Below are 7,321 nucleotides of genomic sequence, written 5' to 3' on the forward strand. Positions count from 1 at the left end.
AACAAACACGGTGAGTAATGTCTTGTCCTGTTATTGTCACTTGCACTTCATGTCACATGTTTAGTATAGCCTTCTCTGTCGACAATATAGGATTTATATGTGATAAATGTAAGGAGACAGTTAGGTTGACAGAGAAGATTTCAGAATTAGAAACACGCATCCAAACTTTAATTGAGGATAGTAAGAGTGCTAGTGCTTTAGATGTTTTGGATGCGCATAGAATAGTGAACACTTTACATGGCGTGGTTCCGGCTGAAGTAGAGCCCGTGCAGCCGGGCAAATGGGTGACAGTGAGGGATCGCTCTAGTCGCGGATCTAAAAACCACTCTTCCGTTCCGATTACCATAACAAATCGATTTGCCCCGCTCAGTGAAACACCCACTGAGAATGATTGTGCCCTAGTTATTGGCGATTCTATCACACGGAACGTGAAAATAGAGACACCAACCACCATAGTCACATGTTTGCCGGGAGCCAGAGCGCCTGACATCAAAGCAAATTTAAAAGTGCTGGCTAATGCTAATCGTAAATTCTCTAAGATCATTATTCATGTCGGCACTAATGATGTTCGACTCCGCCAGTCGGAGATCACCAAAATTAATATTAAAGAGGTGTGTGAACTTGCAAGTACGATGTCAAGGACTGTAATTTGCTCTGGCCCCCTTCCTGTTCGCAGGAGTGATGAGATAGTTAGTAGATTGTGTTCGCTTAACGGTTGGCTGTCTAGGTGGTGTCCGCTTAATAATATAGAATTCATAGACAATTGGAAAAGTTTTTGGGGCAAACCTGACCTGTTGAAAAGAGATGGTATTCATCCCTCCTGGGATGGTGCTGCTCTTCTCTCTAGTAATATGGCTCATAGTCTTAGAGCTCAAACATGACAATCTGGGGCTCAGGTCAGGAAGCAGACAGACTGGCTAAACCGACCGTCTGCTAGCGGCCTCGCGTCACCAAGGTCAGATAAATCCTATCACATAGAGCCTCTTTCACCTAGCTATCATCATATAGAGACTGTGTCTGTTCCCCGAATTTGGAAATCCAAAAAACGTTTAAACCCATCTAAGGTTAAAAATTTAATTGATGTTCAACAAATAAAAAACAGCTATATTACAGATGAGCAAATGCTAAAGCTTGGGTTGCTGAATATTCGATCGCTTACTTCAAAAGCACTCGTTGTTAACGATATGATTTCAGATAATAACCTAGATGTGCTGTGTTTGACAGAAACCTGGCTAAAACCAAACGATTACATTACTTTAAATGAATCAACCCCGCACGATTACTGTTATAAACATGAGCCTCGTCTGAAACGCAAAGGGGGTGGTGTTGCTGTAATTTATAGTAATAGTTTCAAAACCACTAAGAAATCAAGTTTTAAATATAATTCTTTTGAAGCATTGGTGCTTAATGTAAAAATATATAGTGTAAATGATAAATCACGTTTGAGATTTGTGTTGGCTACTGTATACAGGCCACCAGGGCACCATACTGACTTTATCAAAGAATTTGCGGACTTTCTATCAGAATTAATATTGACTGCAGATAAAGTACTAATTGTTGGTGATTTTAATATACACATCGATAATGAAAAAGATGCATTGGGATTGGCATTTAAAGACATTGTAAATTCAATTGGAGTTAGACAACACGTGTCAGGACCTACTCATCATCGTAATCATACTCTAGATCTAATATTATCACACGGAATAGATGTTGATGCCGTTGAAATTCTGCAGCAGAGCGATGACATCTCAGATCATTATCTAGTCTCGTGTAAACTTCATTTAGCCAAAGCTGCAAAGCCGACTCCGTGTTACAAATATGTTAGACCTATCACTTCTGCTACTAAAGATTGCTTTATTAATAATCTTCCTAATCAGTTTCATCATCTCAGCATCTCAGATAGCTTAGAAGAACTTGATATTACAACAGAAACGTTTAACTCTCTCTTTTCCAGCACTTTAGACACAGTTGCTCCGTTGCGCTTAAAGAAGATTAAAGAAAATAGTCCAACGCCGTGGTACAATGAGCACACTCGGGCCCTTAAGAGAGCAGCTAGAAAAATGGAGCGCAACTGGAAGAAAACAAAACTAGAGGTATTTCGCATTTCATGGAAGGAGAGCTCTATTGCTTACAGGGAGGCTTTAAAAGCTGCTAGATCTGCTTATTTTTCAACCCTATTAGAAGAAAATAAACATAATCCTAGGTATTTATTTGAAACGGTGGCTAAACTAACGAAAAATAAAGCTTCAAGCCCAGAAGTTTCCAAGCAACTCAGCAGTAATGACTTTATGAACTTCTTCAATTATAAGATTGATAATATCAGGGACAAAATTATAACTATGCAACCGTCTACTACAGTATCGCATCAGGCAGTGCATTGTAGTCGCCCTGAGGAAAAATTTGATTCATTCGTTGCTATAGGAGAGGAAGAATTTACTAAACTCATTAAATCATCTAAATCTACAACATGTATGTTAGACCCTATACCGACTAAGCTACTGAAAGAAATACTTCCAGAGGTCATAGATCCTCTTCTTAATATCATTAATTCGTCTTTGTCTCTAGGATACGTACCAAAAAACTTTAAGCTGGCTATGATTAAACCGCTTGTTAAAAAAACGCAACTTGATCCTACAGAATTAGTCAATTACAGGCCGATCTCGAATCTACCTTTTCTGTCAAAGATATTAGAAAAGGCAGTATCCTCACAACTGTGTTCCTTTCTTGAAAGAAATGATATCTGCGAGGATTTCCAGTCAGGATTTAGACCGTACCATAGTACCGAGACAGCTCTCGTTAGAGTCACAAATGATTTGCTCTTATCATCCGATCGTGGTTGTATCTCTCTATTAGTGTTACTCGATCTTAGTGCTGCATTTGACACCATTGACCACAACGTTCTTTTAAATAGATTAGAACATTATGTTGGCATTAGTGGAATTGCACTAGCATGGTTTAAATCATACTTATCTGACCGTTATCAGTTTGTAGCAGTAAATGATGAGATGTCTCATCGATCACAAGTTCAGTATGGCGTACCACAAGGCTCAGTACTAGGACCGTTGCTGTTCACTCTGTACATGCTACCCTTAGGAGATATCATTAGGAAACATGGCATTAGCTTTCACTGTTATGCCGATGATACTCAGCTCTATATTTCTTCAAAACCTAACGAAACTTATCAATTCACAAAATTAACGGAATGCATAGCGGATATAAAAAATTGGATGACTTGTAATTTCCTACTTCTAAATTCTGAAAAAACAGAGTTTCTAATTATTGGACAAAAAACTTCCTCACGTAATAATCTAGAATACTGTCTAACACTCGATGGCTGCTCTGTTAAGTCTTCGTCGTCGGTTAGGAACCTGGGTGTGCTCTTTGATACCAATCTTTCATTTGAAAGTCACGTGTCTAGTATCTGTAAAACTGCATTTTTCCATCTTAAAAATATATCTAAATTACGCCATATGCTCTCATTGACAAATGCGGAACAATTAGTTCATGCGTTCATGACCTCAAGGCTAGATTATTGTAATGCTCTACTGGGTGGTTGCCCTGCACGCTTAATAAACAAACTACAGCTGGTTCAAAACGCAGCAGCTCGAGTTCTTACCAGAACCAGGAAGTATGACCATATTAGCCCGGTTCTGTCAAAACTGCATTGGCTCCCTATTAAACATCGCATCAATTTTAAAATATTGCTGATCACTTACAAAGCACTAAATGGTTTAGCTCCGCAGTACTTGAGCGAGCTCTTAACGCATTATAGTCCGTCACGTCTATTGCGATCTCAAAATTCCGGCCAGTTGATAATACCTAGAATATCAAAATCGACTGCTGGCGGTAGATCCTTTTCCTATTTAGCACCAAAACTCTGGAACAGTCTTCCTACCATTGTCCGGGAAGCAGACACACTCTGTCAGTTCAAAGCCAGATTAAAGACACATCTCTTTGACCTAGCTTTCACATTATACATTATAGACTTCTATAATTTAATGTTAGGCTGCATAGATTAGGTCAGCCAGAACCGGGAACACTTCCCAAAAATCCTGATGTACTCGTTACATCATGAGAAGAATGGCATCTACGCTAATTTTAGTGTCTGTGTTTATCCCGAGGTTTTCCTGCAGCCTGCCGGATCCAGGCCGTATCCAGATCTGACGAAGGACCTTCGCCTGGACCGATGACAACACAGTGCTGAAGTGCCAACTAGTCTCTCCCTATGGAGGATCCCACTACCACTCTACAGATAAGGCGTTGTCGGGAAAATCCGTTTCGCGTTCCTACCCCAAAGCAACAAAATAAAATAAAATTCTTTATCAAAATTTATAGGGAAAGACAAGTACTTTGTTTAGGCTTGGCTTGTAGGGAATTCCAAACCTGCATATATTCAAACGCACATAACTATAGAACCCATTCTAAATGCGCATGTGAACGCCATCAGTGTTTCTCACAGGTTCGCGTTTAAAGTCTGTGTAGAGGGAATGGTGTCGTCTTAGCGGCCCCTAATTTAATAACAAATGATCATTGCGACGGAAGCAAATAAATCAAAACTAACTTTAGATGGAAATAACTTAACTCTGCTGTAAAGCCGAAACAATCTCTGTTACCTTAAATTATACGCTTATCTCTGTAAAGCTGCTTTGAAACAATCTACATTGTTAAAAGCGCTATATAAATGAAGATGACTTGACTTGACTTGACTTGATTTTTTTTAACTGTTGGTAAAACTAACCCCCCCACTTTTGTCAAAAACATTTTGAAAGTGACACACTTCCTGCTGCCAGTTGGTGGCGCTATAACTTTGACTCACAATAGTTACATCCATCTGATCGGCCTCTTACCACGAACACACTGCTGAAGTTTCATCAAGATCAGTTAATGTATGCAGAAGTTATTCCACTTCGTGTCTCTCTTTTCTCGCCATAAATTCGTTTCCTCGCCACGGCCAAACCGTTCGAGATATCAAAAATCCGTCCACAATTTAGCATCCTCAATGTCTTGACTTCATGCACACCGAGTTTGGTGGGGATGGGATGAATTCTCTAGGAGGAGTACTTCACATTCCACAGCAAGCGTTTTCCAAACATCCCATAATAGCCGACTTCCTGTTGGGCTGGCGTGAAACTTGACAGAGGGAAAGTTGTTCGGCCTGATGAGATCTATATGTGTACCGAGTTTCATATTATTACATGCAAGCGTGTTTGATATATGGACCAAGATTTCGGACCCCATTCCAGGGGGCGCTGTCGAGCCCCCCTGCCACGCCCGGGTACCAGCTTCAGCCCGGCCCTGATGGCCGTGGGTTCTGACCTGTGTGCAAAGTTTCAAGAGTTTTCGAGCATGTCAAGGGCCCCAAAAGCCCCTGAAACCTTGAAAAACAAAGATTAAATGGAATACACAAATCCCCCCCCCCCCACACACACACACACACAGACACACAGAGAGAGAGAGAAAATTCTCCAGAAAATCCACATTCAAACCAAAATATCTGACTTCCTGTGGGTCTGAGGTTATGACTGTAAATTAGAAAGGTGTCCTGCTTGATGAGAACAATACACCTACCAAGTTTTGTGATTCTAGGAAAAACTAAGCCCCCATTTTTGACTAAAGGTGGCGCTACTGAGCCATTCCACCACGCCCGTTTCTGAAACTTTGCACATGTCTACTGGATAATAAATGTGATGTGTCTGTCGAGTTTCATGCATTTTCAAGCATGTGAAGAGTCTCAAAAGCATCCGAAAAGAATATTAAAGTTTGATGCGTTGCCACGGCAACAGTATCTAAGATATCAATAATCCTTTCACAGGTCTACATCTGCCGTGTGTCTACATTATACACATAAAGTTTTAAGCAAATCGGGTAAAAATAAGAAAGTGATTTCAAAGCATTTTGAAAGTGACACACTTCCTGTTGCCAGTTGGTGGCGCTATAACTTTGACTCACAAAGGTCACATCCATGTGATCGGCCTCTTACAACGAATACACTGCTGAAGTTTCAGCAAGATCAGATAATGTATGCAGAAGTTTTAATACACTTCCTGTGTCCCATTATTCGCCATAAATTCGTTTCCTCGCCACGGCCAAACCGTTCGAGATATCAAAAATCTGTTCGCAAGAATTCATCCTCAATGTCTTGACTTCATTCACACCGAGTTTGGCGGCGATCGGATGAATTCCCTAGGAGGAGTATTTCACATTCCATTGTATGCGTTTTCCAAACAACGTATAATAACCGACTTCCTGTTGGGCTTTTGTAAAACTTAGAGCACGAAAGTTGTGCGGCCCGATGAGATCTATATGTGTACTGAGTTTCATATTATTACATGCAAGCGTGTTTGATATATGGACCAAGATTTCGGACCCCATTCCAGGGGGCGCTGTCGAGCCCCCCTGCCACGCCCCGGTACCAGCTTCAGCCCGGCCCTGATGGCCGCGGGTTCTGACCTGTGTGCAAAGTTTCAAGAGTTTTTGAGCATGTTAAGGGCCCCAAAAGTGGCAAAAAGGCAAAAAAAAAAATAATGAAGAAAAAAAAAAAAAATAATCCTTACGAAAACAATAGGGCCTTCGCCCTTTCAGGGCTTGGGCCCTAATAAACAGAGCAATTCCAAGAGGGTCCTCACACCATCGGTGCTCGGGCCCTAAAAAGTGCACTTTAAATACCCAGATGATGCACTAAATTAACGGGAAAAAACGTGTGAAATGTTAGACACCATATGTACTAAACTGTCGCAAATTTAATTACATAGCGGAGGGGGAGGGGCATCCGACTCCAATGTTGAATGACAAAATAACCTTTTAAAATCCATACACTGATGAGTATACAATGCATAAGTACATACTGTGCAAAGTGTATAGTGCATCGTTTTTGAACATCAAATGAGTGATTGACATGTTTTTGTATACTGTGTGTGTAGCAGGGAAGTATGCATACTGCTAGAGTGCTAGCAATGACAAGGCTCAAGTTCAATTCCAGGGAACACACACACAAAATGTATAATTTCAATGCCCTTTCAGTCGCTTTGGATATTAGCATCAACTAAATGACAAATTAGCCATTACTACACTACACAAACACCTGAGTTTGCAGTTGACTTCACCTTATTTGCTAAGTCAGCATAAAACAGCACTAATTCTGTTGACCGTAAATGGGTCGAGTGCACATAGGCGGGGTTTAGAAAGGAAGAACAACTACAACATCTTGTAAGGTCTTGCTTCATTAGCTGGTATAATATGTGCTAGTGAGAAAGCAGCACATGTGGCTCATCTCTAAACATGTAATAAATCACAGAGCAACCTTTCATCCAAACAGATA

This window comes from Squalius cephalus (assembly GCF_949319135.1).
Source record: "Squalius cephalus genome assembly, chromosome: 25".
In the NCBI taxonomy this organism is placed as follows: Eukaryota; Metazoa; Chordata; class Actinopteri; order Cypriniformes; family Leuciscidae; genus Squalius; species Squalius cephalus.